At 39.7% G+C, this 17,269-nt stretch overlaps 1 protein-coding gene across 3 annotated transcripts in view; it reads right to left on the bottom strand.

The window, feature by feature from the left end:
* The window catches only part of RARB (retinoic acid receptor beta), a 716,333-nt gene that overhangs the window by 511,954 nt on the left and 187,110 nt on the right, over positions 1-17,269 (bottom strand). The window contains exon 1 of one of the 3 annotated variants that reach the window (XM_079114294.1): positions 12,309-12,377. The exons of the other annotated variants lie outside the window; for them this stretch is intronic. The gene's annotated coding sequence lies outside the window, so the exon portion shown is untranslated. Of the gene's footprint in view, positions 1-12,308; positions 12,378-17,269 lie in introns of those variants that run through there. 3 annotated transcript variants of the gene reach the window in all.

Here is a 17,269-nt window from a genome sequence, read left to right on the forward strand (position 1 = left end):
TGCCTTTAGTTAAAAAGTCTATATGCCAAGCAGATAGAAATCATCTTGATGCTATTATAAATAGCCTTTTTTTTTTTTTTAACGGCAACACGTAGTGCTTATTTTTCCTTCTTTCTTCCTGAGCTCCATTGTAAGAGTAAGCTTTCTTTTCTACAGAAAGACATTCTTTTTGAATCTATTAATGCATTACTCAAAAATGTCCTTTTTTTTTTAAATTCACTTCCAAATTCTGTTAAAACCTTTTTTTAAAGTTATTTAACACACACACACACACACACACACACACTACATTTTACATTCCCTCTGACCATTCTCAGGTTACGAGCCTCTGAAGTGTGCTTGGCTTGTTGCCGGGTGTATTTATTACTATTAATAAATGAGTCACCGGTGTAAGAATGCAAATTTTATGTGGCCCATGTATAAATGGGCCTGTTAAGAATGACCAGATACACATTTTATGTGACTGCTAAATAATTATGTCATAGAAGTACAGCTTGTGAATTCAACATTAAAAGAAGAAATGGATTTCAATAACGTTGGAATGAATATTTGTCAAAACACGGTTTTGGTGAGTTAAGGCAATGAAGAAAAAGAACAAAGTCAAATAATCAGGTTATAGAAAGAGGGACATGGAAGCTTTGGCTTCCCACGACAGCCTCTGGCTGCCACTTTTCTGCCTCCACCCCACTGTAGCATGAAGCACATGGGCTCGACAAACCCGCTCTTTGGTTTTCCACATCCCCTTCTGTAAAGACATGCACTGGACAAGGCATAGCTGGATGCTCTGCCTGCACTGAGCAGCAAAATCTTCCCATCAGAACTGGGAGAATTAAAAAGGCAGAGAACAGAATGGCGGTTGCCAGGAGCTGGAGCAGGGTGGATGTATTGGTCTCATGTACAGTGTTGTGACTACAGTTGATAATACTGTCCTGAGTACTCAAAATTGGCTGAGTATATCCGAAGTGTTTGCATCACACACACGCACACACATATACAAAGGCAACTGTGAGAAATGCTGTGTTAATTATCAAGTGGTGGTGATCATTTTGCAATGTTTAGTTGTATACCTTAAATTCATACAATTTGTATGTGTTGATTGTGCCTTAGTACTGTTGGAAAGATGAAAGGAACAAAGAAATGAGGACAGGCTCTGGATGACTAACCTCCATTTTCTCTACAACCTCACAAACAAAATGACAGACCGTTATTTGCTGCGGTCTACTCGTTATCTGCAAAACTAATTTTAGAATGAGCAAAGCACTGTCAAGGTGGTCTTTAAACAATGTGTTTCCTTGCAAAAATGGTGACATGATTGGAAAGTAGATTATTTGGTAAAATAATTCTGGAAGACAGAAATGTTGACATTAAAGACATATAGGAAAATGAGCACGATTTCCGAAGAGTTAGTTCACATTCATTTTGGCTTTTAATCGTAACAAGGAGTGAAGTGGTAAAGATAGTACAACATATGGAAAAAATCAAAGTTCAACTTAAGAATTTGGGAAAATATCTCCAATAATGGAGCCATGGCAGTGAAGGGGACAGATATGATCTTGAGCTCACATTCACATTGAGGTGGACATTCAGTAACTAATCACCCAGTGGATGATATTCTTATAATTGTGTTGCTTTATTTGGTGTCTATCAAGTGGCACAAAGATGGGCTCTCCAAAGTGGCATTTCTATATTAAGCTGTCCCCTTCAATCAGAAGCCTGGGAGTTAGTTTCTACCATTTCTCTAAGTCTAAGCCTAGCTGGACAGCTTCAAATAATGAGAAAAGACCCAGATCAAGTAGTCAGAGACAGGGTAAGGAATAGGCACTAAGGTGTTCTGTAGAGCAAAGGACTATGGAGCCAAAAAACCTCCTGCTACACGAGTTGTGTTCTACAACATCTAAGTGTGACAGTAGTCGGTCTTGGCTTTATACACGGTGTCAGAACTTCATTTCTATTCCCAATGTCTTCACCAACACAAGTGACTCAACACTGCAGCATCCCATCTCTTTAATTGGCAGACCTCTTGGTAAACAAATAGATCTTGGGACAATTTGGCCATGCAATATTTTTAAAATATTAGAAATCACTGGCAATGCTTACAATCAGAGTTCATGTAAACAATTAGATATCCAGCTTATTTTGAGGAATGAGGTCTGGCAACATTTCCATATTAGCACCAATCAGAAGGAGCACAGTGGCATTTGACTTTTGAAGGAGATATACCATCCACTTGACCAAAACCTCTCTTAGGTGCTGTCATGGACTTTATGTGTGCCCTGCCCTAGGGACAACTTATTTGTAAATTAATTAATTTATTTATTGTAGATGGACACAATACCTTTATTCCATTTATTTATTTTTATGTGGTGCTGAGGATTGAACCCAGTGCCTCACACATACAAGGCAAAGGCTCTACCGCTGAGCTAGAACCCCAGGCTTATTTGTCAATTTCAATCTTTCATCACATCATTGATTCACATAATCTGCCCCCTTGAGTGTTCTGTATTCCCCAGTCCCAAGGGTGCAACATTAACACCCTTCCTGTATTCCTGGGTTTCTGCAGCAGTTCCAACCCAACCTCAACTATGCATTCATCCCATCTATTTTAGTTGCTTTATTTCATTATTTTGTATTAGGAGGAGAGGGGGAAATGATATATAAGGCATACTCTCTTTTTTTTTTTTATTTTTGGTACTAGGAATTGAACCTAGGGGTGCTTAATCACTGAGCCACATCCCAAGTCCTTTTTAAATATTTTATTTAAAAACAGTCTCTGAGCTGCTCAGGGTCTTGCGAAGTTGCTGAGGTTGGATTTGAACTCCTGCCTCAGCCTCCTGAGCCACTGGGATTACAGGCATCAGCCACCATGCCTGGCAACAATCTCTATCATTAAGAACTCCATAATCTGAAAGAGGAGTTGAACAAAGTAGCAAGGATTTTTTTTTAAATCCTTATTTAGAAAGCCAAGCATCATTCTATAAAGTTTGCACTTCTGTGTATCATAGAATGACAAGGGTGAAAACTTTTATTTTCCTTTTTCAAATATCCTCCCTCTCAACTCTCTATTCTAAAGTCTTCCCCCACCTCCTTCCACTTTAAGGAAATAAGACAAGTTATTTGGGATAGGGGGCAAACAGAGTATGTATTTGAGAGCTAGATACACAGATCTTGTTCTACGAATTTTCCAAATTAAAGTTCTTATGATGGCTTCCAATATTTAAATTCTAACTGGCAATCTTGAAAAATTTTGTGCGGAGCATGAATCAGCAGAAAAAATTAATCCAGAATGGAATGTTAGAGTTAGAAAAGACATTTCATTTTGCCAGTGGGGAATTTAATATGGTCAGTGGTATCATGGTCTTGAGATAGTTACAGCCAGAGCTTAATCTCTGGTTTAAACATTCCCAAAGATTTTTTGCTTTTAAACACCAATGGCAATACAGAATGTTCGATAATCTCATTACTTACCACCCTACCCCCTTTTTAACTTCTAAGGGGAGAGTAAAATTAACAGTAAGATTTTAATCATTAATAAACTCAACAGACACTGAGGGCCTTCCCTCTGGCAGGCAATATTCTGGGTGCTGGAGATACAGCAGCAGGGACATGGCCCTAAGTCTGTGCCTTTAAAGAGCTCATGTTCCAATAAGAAGCTGTCTTTTCACCGTCCAGGCTTACAGGACTGTGGACAGACCTCATACCAGGCAGCATGTCCAACTCCTAGAACTGTTATGACTGGCTAAGAAAATGTCCAGAAAATTCTTTTTAACATTAAAAGGTTCCACAAAGTTTGGTTTTAAATTTTAATATTTCAAGGACTGTCTCAGCTCATGTGGACAGTCATGATGTAACAGAACCCACAGTAATGGATTTCATCTTGTTATGAACCACAATATGTACAACATATTCCAACAGGCTTCATCTTAAGCCAAATCTGATGCCATTCTGTTGAACGAATAGGACTAAAAAGAAAGCATAGTCTTTTTTATCAAGTCTTAGTGCTCCCACTGAAACATCCGAACTGAATCATTTGTTCCCTAAAGAGATTCACTTCCCACTTCACTTTGATAGAATTTTTTCCCCCGTTGCTTCCACAACATTTCAGACCAGATAACAATGGATACACAACCCACATTACCATAAATGCCCGTGGCCTGGCCAGCAGGGCTTACCTTCAGGACATCAGGAGACTGTCACCACTAAGTTTACTTTCTCCAGTTAACATCTCTCTTTTTTTAGAAAGTCAAACTCTCCTCTAAGCACAGTTGCCTCTTCTTCTATTTTCCAACCTGTAAGAGCCTTTTGTCTTCGTTCCTGCTGAGTGGGTCAAATCTAATTTTCAGCAAAAAGTATAATAAGATTCCCTGCTTTCTCCACTTCTCTCCAAAGAGGTCCCTGTGACCACACTTGACATTTTGGGAGAACTTCTAGCAGACAGGACTCGGGAAGATAAAAGCTCTGCTTGGTACCCAGAATTCCACCTTGAAATTAACTGTAAACAGGTAAACAAGAGTTTCTTATCCTTTGAACCTCAGTTTTCATCCCCAAATGGTTTCTTGACTTTCCATAATTTTTTTTTTTTTATTTGTACTGAGGCAGCCCTTCAGAAAGCACAATGTTTTAATGTTCAACACCAACATACATATAACTGATAATCTTTTTTAAGTTTATTTTTTTTAATTTTTTTATTCTAATTTGTTGTACACGACAGAATACATTTATACATTTTGATAGATTATACATACATATATACATACATACATATAGATAGATCTGATTATACATATTGTAGGATCATCCTGACCAAAAGTAATTAAAACAGGGCCATAAAGGGAACTAAGATTAGTAAGCACCTTGGCCAAACACATGAAGGGAATAGTTCCCACATCTGTCCGTAAATTTTAAGAGTGCACAATGTCAATAATTTAATCCACTTGAGATTAGTTGTTTAATGTCCTGTCCTGCCAGAATGTGAGCTTTAAAATTATATCTGTCTCTTACTACTAGGGCTCTATTGCCTGGTGAGTTTCTTGGAAGATTGGAGGTGCTTAAGTATTTGCTGAATTAATAAATGAATAAGTGAGGGAACACATCATTTGAACCAGTGACTCCCTCTGACCAGGCTTACCTAGAACAATGTATCTTTCGTCATCAGAATAAAAAGTCGTAATGACCTGCCTTGCCACTGTCTTACTTAATTCGGAGCCTATTTTCCATTGGGGTTTGGTCTCCAACCATTTCCTGCTATTGCCACAGGACCTACCGTCCTCAGCTCTCCTTCCCTGCCCCCTCCCCTCTTTGTTTCCTAAGTATCCTTCTAATCTAAGGCAGAGTGCATGAAATATGATATGTGGTTACATTAGCACAGCTTTATTTTGATGTATTTTTGTCAAGCCTGTAGAGACAAGTGGAAAGAGGAGTGAAACAGAAGCTGGGAAAATTCTGCCAGAAATTATGTCAACAAATAACTTCAGAGTTTGCTTTCCCATTAGTTATCAACCCTTTAGGCAAAGTAGCTAGTCCTTTGTCTACAGGTCAAAACCTGAACCTGAATTAGGGGGAGAAAAGGCAAAGCAAATCCTCAACAGAACATTTTTCATCCTATGGTCTCAGAGATTAGATTTCTTTCTATTTTTACTTAAAACAACAGAGGTTTATGCTTCCAGGTCTTTCGGAATATTACCCAGAGGTTGGCAACAGGGCTCCAGTTGTAGTTAATAAATCTCAAGTAATGTATCGATCACTCTTCATGAGTTTTTCTATTGTTCTTAAAACATGAGAACTGTCTCATTATGTTAAGAAAAAAAAGGGACAAGTTTCCACACTTAAATGCCAACCAAGGAAAGAAATCCCTGGGAAGCTAATAATGAAACAAAGGTGGTTTTCTTCAGCAGAACTGTGTGTGCTAAATTGCACTTTTATGTGATTTTTAGGGCAATTTGCCACTTTCTTGGCACCACTTCATCACTTTTCCTTCAGCAACAAAGAGAGAGAGAAGGGCCACAATGACCCATATATTACAGCTCTAACAATGTGTGGGGGTCGCTCGCCCCCAGTGTATGACTCACACTTAATCATGGATAGTTCATCTTCTTTCTTAGGATAGGAAAATTTGAGGGTACATTCTCATTCCCTATAGAGGGTCCCATTCTTCCCAGCACGTCCAGAACATTTTTTTACCTTTAACTATTGCCAACAGTGGTGTTTCCAACATGTTCCTTAGACATTATGATTCGTATGCAATATGTGACTCCATTTTTACATACATCCCTTGGCTTCCCAAGAGGTTCAATTCTGCAAGTATCTACCAATTTCCTCATCACCACCATGGGGAAACTGAGACCCAGAAATATAAGGTGACTTATCTTTACCCATGCAGAGCATCAGTACTATAAGACTCTGGGTGTTCAGTTAGCTTGTGCCTAACAATGGTGATGATGGTTCATGGCTGGGTGAAACTGGACAGGTTTATAAGCAATTTGAATCTCATCTTCTCCCTTTATATGGAAGAATGCCTACCTTGCTGGGTTGTTCCATCTCTGGGGACTTAAAAATAAAAATCTCCTACTCCTGCTTGAAATGTTACAGCTTTCCTCTCTTTGGTCTTACTTTCTCAGTTAGGTATGACCATTTTATGTCTTGTGTCAAATTTCATGTTTCTAGGAAGCTTTTACCTGATCTTCCAACTGAGACAGGACCACCACCAGCATGCAGTACAACTGGGATATCTCCATTGCATGTCAATCACAATGGTGATTAAATAATGTGTAGGGACATAAGCCCCATGAGGCAGTGGTCCGGTCTTCATGGCTGGGCTCTTGCACTCTGTACAGTGTCCTGCCCCAGACTCCCTCCCCTTTCCCATAGTAGGTGCCCCATAAAAACTTGCTAAGTGAACACCGCAATACAGAGGCAATAACAACTTTTCCCCAGTTCTACTTGTTGTGTTGAGAAACACATTTGTGACTATTTTTTTTTTTTTTTAAACCTTTCTTAAGTCAATCCTTTCACCTCTGTTAAAGTTACTCAGTTCATGATTTCTGGTAGAGACTGCAGCTTCCTGATGTCTGAGGTTTGCTCTCTCATTTCAGTGTGAACAAAACAGCTGAGGAAAAGTCACTTCTGTGCTTAGCTCTTTTGGCAAAACAAATCTCCCTCCCCCTGGCTCCCCCTCACCCTACATTTGCCCTGAATTTGACTTCACCACAGTCTACATTAAGAAGAACAGCAGCTAAAAACCTTCTTTGAAACTTTATTCACCATGGCCAACAGGGAAAAAAAAAAAAAAGCTGGTAAAATTCCTTTAAAATGCGCTTTAATCTAGCTGGAATGCCATAAATTGCTTCCAGATGTGCACGATACAAAAGTCAATCAAAGCTATTTATACTGACACTCTACAGTCCAAACAATCTGAAGCCAAATGCCATGTCTCCGCTTCAACAAAGCTATAAATGTCAGTTTTGTTGAATTTGGAAAGGTGTTGAAGAGTTCATGCAAGTTTGAGTTCTTGACTCTTGTAGAGCCAGCAGTGATTTTGAAATAAAACCATCACACATGCAAACTTTTGTAAATCCCCATCCTCACAGAGCACACCTCTCTTATGTGACCTTGAAAGTACCACAGGTTAGAAGACAAAACTCATTTTTATAAGACTGAAGAATGCAGTTCTTACACAAGTCACCAAAGAGGCCCAAAGAATCTGGCTGGGACCTCAGGCCCCACCCTGAATAAACAGGCACACTTAGGAGTTCGTTGGCTGGCAGTGATGCCTTTTTGACACCCTGGTTGTCCCATTGCTTTCCAGAACACCATGTCAAACAAAGACAACGTATGCATTGGCACCATACTCAGGAACTGGCATGGGCAGAGCCTGAGTCCAGGAAGCTGATTCAGGGGTTGGACCACTTAGAGATGTTTGTCTTCTCCCTCCCCTGCAATAATTACCAGATTCTTGTTTCTACTTCATACAGCCTCACATGCCCAGTGCCAGGCACATAGAAGGCCATTGATAAATAACGTTGAAAAATAAATACTTAAAGGAAAAGATGACCTGTTAGTCTAGTTGTTTCTTTTCAGGAATATATTGAAGATAGGTGAATTCAGAATAGAAATGTCATACATTTTTATGGTAAAACAAAAAGTTTGGGATCCAGGTTTATGCTAACTTCCCATGAATTAATAGCTTATTCAGGGTGGGGCTGGGGTTTTGGCCAGATTCTTTGGTGTCTTGTCTAAGAGATGCATTCTCCTGTCTTGTAAAATGCAGTTTTGTCTTCTAACCTGGCTACCATCAAGGGCAGGTATGAGAGGTGTGCTGAGGACAGGGGACTTAACACACTGTGTATGTGGCCTGTATTCTCTCCACAGGAGACAGACATGATGTTTTTTATTTCATCCAACTGCTGCAAAGATGCCATTTCTTTGTAGGCCTTTAGGATGAATGTCTTCATACATGCCCCCATAGATGGCATTTCAAGTGTTTGAAAAACCCAAAGGATCAGAAGCAACTCAATTTTGAGACTAGTAATAAGTGACTCAAAAACAGACACCACCCAATTTTCATCCACAGAATGGCACAGTATTTGGGTTCAACAATATGAAATTTCCAGTAATTGCAGACAGTAATTCCACATGGTTTAATGTGCTGTGAAGGATCATCAAAGACCACATTACAGTGTCCATCATCCTCTGTGGCAGAGCATTGTTGAGGATCTGGATATATATCCACCTTTGGTTCTTAGTCTCTGAAGCTCACAGGCTCTGGCATAGACTAATGGTTCCTTCACAAGCTGTAGGCTATAGACTACACTCACTCACTGCCTCTTTTGGGGAATGAAGTTTTATCGTAATACAACCACACTCATCCACATCCATTTATAAATATTTATATGTATTCATGTATCTTCATATATACCATATTCATATGTGTTTACATGCATGCATGCATACACATATAATTAGGTATTGCATCCTACAAGGGCAGAGTTGAGTCACTGCAACAGAGACTATAGAGCTCACAAAGCCAAAATTAAATTGTTTACTATCTGGTCCTTTATTAAAAAAAAAAAAAGTCCACAGGTTCCTATGTAGACCCACTGCTTAGGTATAGCAAGGGCAGCATAATGTAGGCAGCCCTGACATACAATGGTTCCACTTATGATAGTTCAACTTTATGATGGGGCAAAAGCCATATGCAGTCAGTAGAAGGCATATTTGAGATTTTGCTCTTTTCCCAGGTTTATGAGACACTTGTACAATACTCTCCCAGTCAACCAAGTGATCCAAAGGGCAAATGAACAATCTGTAGTATACTGTGCAGCTAAGCTATGATGTTTGGAAGGTTAGGTAGAATCAGTGCATTTTCAATTTTCAATATTTACTGGAACACAACCCTATCATTAGCCGAGGAGTAGCTGTATTCATAAGCAAAGGCTCTCAAGTTAGTGTTTTCCTGTACCCTAATTCATATATATGAGAATAAATTTGTGAATACATTTCTAAATGCTGGTCACTGATGGAAAATGTTTCAAATCTTTCTCTAAGCCAAAAACAATACATGCAGGTTCATTCTTATTTGTGTTTTTATTGATATTTGGATAGACAAGAGAGAGGAAGAAGGAAAGGGGAAGAACTTTTTGTATTTGGCACTGAAGATGGCATTGTGTTGGAACTGACCTAAAACAGGTTTGAAGGTTTGCTCTTTGCACATCTACTTTTGTGATACTTTACTATGAAGTGCATGTTCATGTTCCTCTGGAGAAACCACTGTCCATACACTTCCATCTACTCATGTCCATTCAAGCATTTGTTTTGCATCTACTATGTCAAAGACAGTGCATTTTAATGTGAAGTTGTGAAACACTCTCCAAGTCACAAAGCCCTGGTCCTCTTGACACACCTGAGTGATCTGAGACATATTCAAGCATCTATCTTTGGCTTCCATAGTGAGCAGAAGAGTGGAGGCCCAAACACATCCTCAGAGTGATGCAAGTTCAGCTCAGGGTGATCAGGTCCCACAGATTCACAAAAACCTGAAGATTTTTTTTTTTTAAATCAGCCATCGGGGTCCCTATACTTTAACAACACTTAAAGCATCTACTTCTAACTTCCTCATGAAGAGGTGAGGACTAGGAAAGGAACATCCTCATAGTCTCTTGAAATACATTTGTTGAATGGGGGATATAGCTTAGTTGGTAGAGTGCTTGACTTGCATGCACAAGGCCCTGGGTTCCACAAAAAAAAAAAAAAAAAAAAAAAAAAAAAAGTACAGTTGTCAGTAACATAAGCTAGGAGGCTAAGGCTGATAAATACTTATTGCAATACTTTGAACTGTGTTAACTTGGCTAGGCTGAAAATGGTTTTCCAGAATTCCCCCTTCCCATAGAGCTTCAGGTTATAGTTAATATAAAAAAAAAAAAAAAATTCACCCAAGAACTGGAAGGTAGAAGTAAAGCAGCAGCCAGTACTCTCTGAAGTCCTTGTGATTCCATGGCTTGTCCTTGCCCTACCTTTCATGTCAACTTCTTGTCAGCAGTTGGACCTGCCTGTCCAACAGTGTCCTCATGTGTCTCTGCAGATGCCTAGCAGCAAACCCACGCAGCAGTAGCTACATAGACACACAACTTCCTCCAGATTCCTTCCTTCCACTGGTTCCTTTTGAAATCTCAACTGGGGGTCTGGAATGTTTATTTCTCAGAGATATTGGTTGGTTTCTTTCTGAGTCACCATCCCTCCATTTCAGACTTTTACTTTTTCTTCCCAGCTCCTCCCACAATTGAGAAAGGTTTGATTCCTACATTAAATCACTTATTCCAATACTCAGGATGGGCCTCCCAGACTGAACCCTGATTGATACAGCTAGCCTATAATTGATGCTGCTTTATCACAACTCCACTCCCTGTAAGTTCCTGGGGACCGGGACTCCCTTTTCCTTCCTAAGGCTCTAGATCCACATAAAAGTATCCACACAAATACTAATTGAATAAAGGAAGCAAAATCATTAAAACCATCTGTACCACCACGCCACCTCTTCGTTTTAAAAACACAAGTGCAAATTTAATTAGAACAAAAACCTAGATGAATACCTGGCAACCAGAAGACTTTTAATAATTACCTGAGTACAAGGAATGACTTAAGCTGATAGGATTGACTTTTCAAGTCAACTTTAACAGTTTGCACTGAAAGCCTATGGTTGCAAAATACTACATTCATTGCATGAAGTACATTTTTAGTTTTGTTTTCCCCCACCAACAGAGGATTTTACTTTTTAATACTTACAGACTGCATTTTGATTCATTGTACACAAATGGGGTACAGCATTTCCTTTCTATGGTTGTGCACAACGTAGTTTCATACCATTTGTGCAATCACACATGTATATAGGGTAATGATGTCTGTCTTATTCCACCATCTTTCATACCCCACTCCCTCTCATTTCCCTCTAAGTAATCTAAAGTTCCTCCATTCTTCAACAGAGGATTTTATTGGTGGTAATCTGCTGCATGGGTTTGAGGTGCTTGACTGGCAACTGCTTTTTTTTAAACAAACATTGTTACCACCACACAACCTTGTTCTTTGTAAACTTTTATGAATCTTTTTAGGAATTCTCTGAAGTCAGTTACTAGAACAAAGGATTTCGTTGTAATTCCCGCCCTGGCATACTACCTCCCTCACCTCCTGCTAAAATATGCTCTCATGTAGGTCTACCAATTAAGTCTTCCACCCAGTGTTTAAAAGTGTCTCTCCCACACACCCTGACCAAAACTATGCATTTTCCAATGTTTTGTCCTCTGCCCATCTGATAGAAGAATAGTACCCCGCCAGTGTGGTTGAAGGTGAACACTGCTTTTGAATATGCAATAGCACCTGAAGGTCTGTCTCTGCTTCACTTCAGATCCACATAATCAACGAACAAGTCAGTCTCATCCTGGGATGGGATTAACTTTATAAACCAACAAGGGATACTTAGCATTTATGTAGCACTTCAACTAATGACTGGAACTGGCTTTGGGGAAAAAAGTGCTGCTACTAATGTTCAAAGCCCACAGGGACATTAGCTTTTACTGTCTTTGTTTTACTGTTCTCGTCTTAGGTATGTGGAAGGTGGGGGAAAGACAGGCTCCATTATGGGTTAATTAAGACAAATAAGACAGTTCACTGATTGCCCATGTCTTTTACGATCCAATTTTAATGGTGGCCATCAGGGCCGACACCGACTAGTGTTAGGACCACAGGAAAACAATTAGCAAATTTATGAATTATGGACCTATTAATAGTTTTTTTTAGGGGAAAAGAAAATAATTTCAGCTTACTTGGTCATCTGTGTTTTGACTACAGCCTTTGTAGATGGGTATGGATGTGTAGGAGAAAAAATTCCTTCTGATGGCTTTTCATCAAGACAGAAGTCTCCTAGGAATAATAAGGAGAGCAATAGGGTATAATGAAAAGTCAATTTTATTAATTTTCTTGTTGTGTGTTTTTCCTATTGTGGATTCTACTCAGGTCAGGCTTAGATTTCAGTTTTTTTGTTTGTTTTGTTTTTACTAGAGTAAAAACTTGGAAGAAGTACGTAAACATGGAATTATTCGCAACTGCCTTCTTAGTTGTTCTCCCTTCATAGGGTGGTAAGACAAAATAAACCGATATCCTCAAGTGTGGATGATGGAAACCAGACTGTTTTAGGACAGTTTTCTTCCCTAAGTCGCCCCAAGTGCTTTTTACTTAGTGAGGAGAAGTGGGGAAGAATCCTCAGGTAAGAGGAAGCTAGGGGTCAGTGGAGGAGACAAACAGGATTCAACCTACTTAGTTTCCACTGTACTCTTTGCCACCTCACCCCCACTCTTCCCAATTTTTTAAAATTTTAAGCAAAAGCAAAAATATCCACTTCTAAGAGGTGAGGCTTAGAACACATTTAAAAAAAAAAACCAAAAAACAACAACAAAAACCATTCTCTTCCCTTGGCAATTTGTAGGAAGATCTTATGGGCCAAGAGGGCAAGTAACCTGGTTCAAGGACTGCCCCACGTTTCCATTTCCTGAATTTTACAGTGTGAAAACTGAGCTGTGTGTTTTAAATGGCATTAAACTAGGCCAGCGATTCTCAGGAAGGGTGTGGGTATACGTGTGTGTCGGGAGGAGGTGTTGCATAAAGAGTAGTGATTCCCCCCCCCTCCACCTCCAGGGGACATCTGGCAAGATCTGGGCACATTTCGGGGGGAAATCACAACTTGGGGGAAGGTATGCAGTTGACACCTGGTGAGATGATGCAAACATCCTACAGGACACAGGATAACCCCTCGCAACAAAGCTCCTCATGCTCAAAATGTCAATAGTGCTAAGTAACCCTACATAGCCCATCGGAAGACAGGGTCACCCTTCTGTTAGAAGATGACTAGGAAGAGACCTCCAGAATAAATACTCAGAGACTTACTTTCTGCTTCCTATCAATATTGAAAGGGGAAAGATGTTCTTCTTTTGTCTTGTGGTCCTGTGGATGGAATCATTTATACTAGGCCAGTGCTTTACCAATGAGCTACATTCCCAGCCTTATTGTTTTTCAATTAACATATATTTCAGCATCTAAAATGCACTGAGAACAAACCAGAAAAAAAATTCCGAGATACTTGATCTTCAATGACTTAGATTTAAGGTTGTAGAAGCCCCAAAGATCCATGGTACGCTGAAGAAACCCCAGAATATGAAACAAGAAAGAGTCAGATCTTCAACAGGGCCCCAAATTCTCCACAGCTTTTCCAAAAAGCTACAGGATTTCCTCAATGTTACGTGACAAAACACCAAAAATTCCCTTAGGCATCTCAACTCTGCAAAAAGCTCAACTTTTCTAGAACTTAATTTATCAATTTTAATGGTTGCCAAGAAAAGGCAAGAGATAAAGTAACAAAAATTATAAACTTCTACTAAATTAACCCTCAGAACTGTTTTCCTCATTCAAAAATTTATTAACCATCTTTGACATCATTATTACGAAAAGATCATGAATATATTATTTAACCAAAACTGAATCTACAGGAGAGAGAGAATTAAATATTGGTATGTCCCACACTCTTGCTTGATTATAAATCCCATAATTACATTCCCAACTAGCTTAATGACTTAAAAAAAAAAAATAAGACAGACTATTTTGGGGTGATTATTTAAAAAAAATTAAAACCATCTTTAGTTAGCTTTGCTGGTTTCCACATGTATAAAAGCAGAACATAAAATAAAGTTGAACAATTTAGTGCTTTTCCTCTCCTCAGTCTTTCTCCACCTCACAGACTCAAGCAGAAGATAATAATTATTTTCTAGTAACATAATAATAGAAAAGGTATTGACCAGCAATGCAATCTACTTGATCACCCTGCATGACTCCATTCTCAGCACTGAAACTCAATTTGATGGCATAAGATATCTGTCTCTCAGAGGAATAAAGGGCTTTCGAACTGCACTATAACTGAAGGATGTGATTTGTCTCACCTGACACCATATTCCATGTGTCCCCAAATTCAGTGGCCCTGCCTCATACATCATCAAGCAGGTATTTTCATTCTGGCAAGGTTTCTTGGACCCAGCGTTCTATGGAAGCTAAATGCAACTAAAGGATTTCTGGCTTCCACTCTGTCCCATGTTAATTTCCCTTTCCCATTTGGATGAAATAGTAGCATGACCCTCATTGCCCATTCCTAAAATGAAAAGTGCCCCTGCTGTGCTACACGTGACTTATTCCCTGGTTTATGGACCCAGATCTCTCAAAGGGTTATCTTTAATACACACGGTATCCTGGAGTGCTAAATGGTGCTTCAGGGTGTCAGTGAAGTGGGTGAGAAATGAATCAGAATCACGTGGAGCAAGGAAGCTCCCCACTGGCCACACATTTGAAAACGCTAGGAAGACTCATCAGCCAAGACCTAGTGAAAGGCTCCCGTGGGCTATTTATCTATAAACAAAACCTGGAAATACCTTCCACTTGGAATTTATTCCCAGGTCACTCGTTTTGAAGCAGTTATGCAAATCAGAGTTGAGCCAAACTAAAGACCCAGTCATCTCATTTATCTTTGGAGTTTGTCTTATTTTTATGAGGGGTTCTGCTTTCTAAGGAGACAATTTTCAGTCCTTGGACTCAGGTTCCTCAACCCTGACCTATGGTTTTATGAGAGTTGGAAGGATATTAGTAGGGAAAGCCCTGGGAGGAGGAAGGGTTACCTGTTAATTTCAGCTGCAGATTGGGATTAAGTGCTGTGCAAGACAGTTTCCTCCCCTGGAAAATGTCCTCTTTGCAATTAAAGAAACAATCAGTTCACTGCCTCTATTTCACACACAAAGTCCTACAATGAGGTAGAAGTTAGACTATTACAATCAAAGCCATGTTTTTCCAGGAGCCTGTTCAAGGATATGCCCTTCTGATGCTTTACTGGAGCATGAGAAGGGATCCTGTCCCAAGGTTGTGGTGAGACCACATCTGGGTCCTCCAGGGCCACCTCTGTGCTGTGGATTGGAGCCGAAGAAGAGTCTGGCAGGGTGGAATGGGGATGACAAGGTTTAAGCACATTTGGTAAATTCAAAAGTGTCCTGACATAAGCGGAAGCTAGCTCTGCAACAAAGCTCTTCTAGAAAGCTGCAGGATCTTCTCCACCACTTTTCCAAGAAAACTGCAGGTTGTGCTTAAAGTTCTATGACAAAACACGGAATAAGCCCTTAGGCACAGGAGAAGGTGGGACAGCTGCACCTTTGACTTCCATGAAAATGGACCTCTTACACCAGCTTCTCTCTCCCCCAATGACCAGTTATCCTAACACTCAGAACCAGCCTTTCTCCTCCTCCTAAAATCCGCTCAGATATATTCCAAGCTTGTATAATTATACAACGTATTCTATTATCATGTATAACTCAAAAGAAGCAATAAAATAAAAATAAAATACACGTCGTCCACCAAGTTCAGACTAAGGTTTTCCTCTACCTGACTCCAAAGGGAGTTACCCAAATCTATTGTGTCAAATAACATCTTGGCAACAATTCTGCCCTGTTGAACCCCAGCTTTTGGATTCCTTTTGGAATAGTTCTGGGTCAGACCCAGGAATGTGCCCTTCTAGAGGTGCCAAAGCCACTGCTGGTCCAGTGGCTCCAGGTGAAGAGCCACTGGCTGAAAGAGGTGAAAAAGTAAGAGAACCAGAATCGTTCCAGTTTTCTATGGTAGAGCTTGCCACCAGTTGCCTGCATCAGAAACATCTGGAGAGCTTGCTAAAACAAATTGCTGGGCCCTTTCAGCAAAGATTCTGTTTTCAATAGGTCTGAGGTAGGACTGAGAAGTCCCATTTCTAACACAGTTCCAGGTGATGCTGCTGGACCAGGGAACACATCTTGGAAAGTACTGAAGGAAGGATCCTATCACAAAATGAACCAGGCAGGGTGACCAACATGTTATAAGCTGATTATTTTGGTTTCTAGAAAATTATGTTGCCTAGAACCATTTGAGACAACTTAAAAATGTTTATAAAGACATATTATCAGAGATTTTTTTAAAAAAATCCATGAGTTAATGAAGGTCTTTTTTTTTTTTTAAAGAGAGTCTTAAACACATGAACTCTCCATTTTTCTTTTTAAATGAACTTCTCAAGAGTGCAGCAACAAGGCACCGTGCCATGATATAGCCAAATCATAAAGCACACTCAGAGGCTTAACCACTGAGCTGAAAGCAGAATCCCTCTGGGGTTGCACACCGAAATGGGTTGCTTGTAACTGTCTTTGGGCGTCATCGGGGGGAAAGCATTTTGACGGAAATCTCCTTTATGATCTACTGTTAGGTCCCACAGAATCAGAATCGTGTTTTCCCTTTTCTTCAGCATATTTTCATAGGTGAGACACACACATATGCCTCAATCACAAATTTTTTTCTTTTTTTTAATTAAAAATCAAATTTAAATAGGGCAATGTTGTTTGATTCATTCTGTTATTTTTTTCCCTTCCCCCTACCTCCTCTCACCCCTCTTTTCCCTCTATACAGTCCTTCCTTCCTCCTTTCTTACCACCCTCCTTATCCCTAACCCTAAACCTAACCCTAAACCTAACGCTAACCCCTCCTACCCCCCATTATATGTCCTCATCCGCTTATCAGTGAGATCATTCATCCTTTAGTTTTTTGAGATTGGCTTATCTCTCTTAGCATGATATCCTCCAATTTCATCCATTTGCCTGCAAATGCCATAATTTTATCATTCTTCGTGGCAGAGTAATATTCCATTGTGTGTGTGTATATATATATATATGCCACAGTTTCT

The sequence above is a fragment of the Sciurus vulgaris genome (genome assembly GCF_902686455.1).
Source record: "Sciurus vulgaris genome assembly, chromosome: 16".
Taxonomy (NCBI): domain Eukaryota; kingdom Metazoa; phylum Chordata; class Mammalia; order Rodentia; family Sciuridae; genus Sciurus; species Sciurus vulgaris.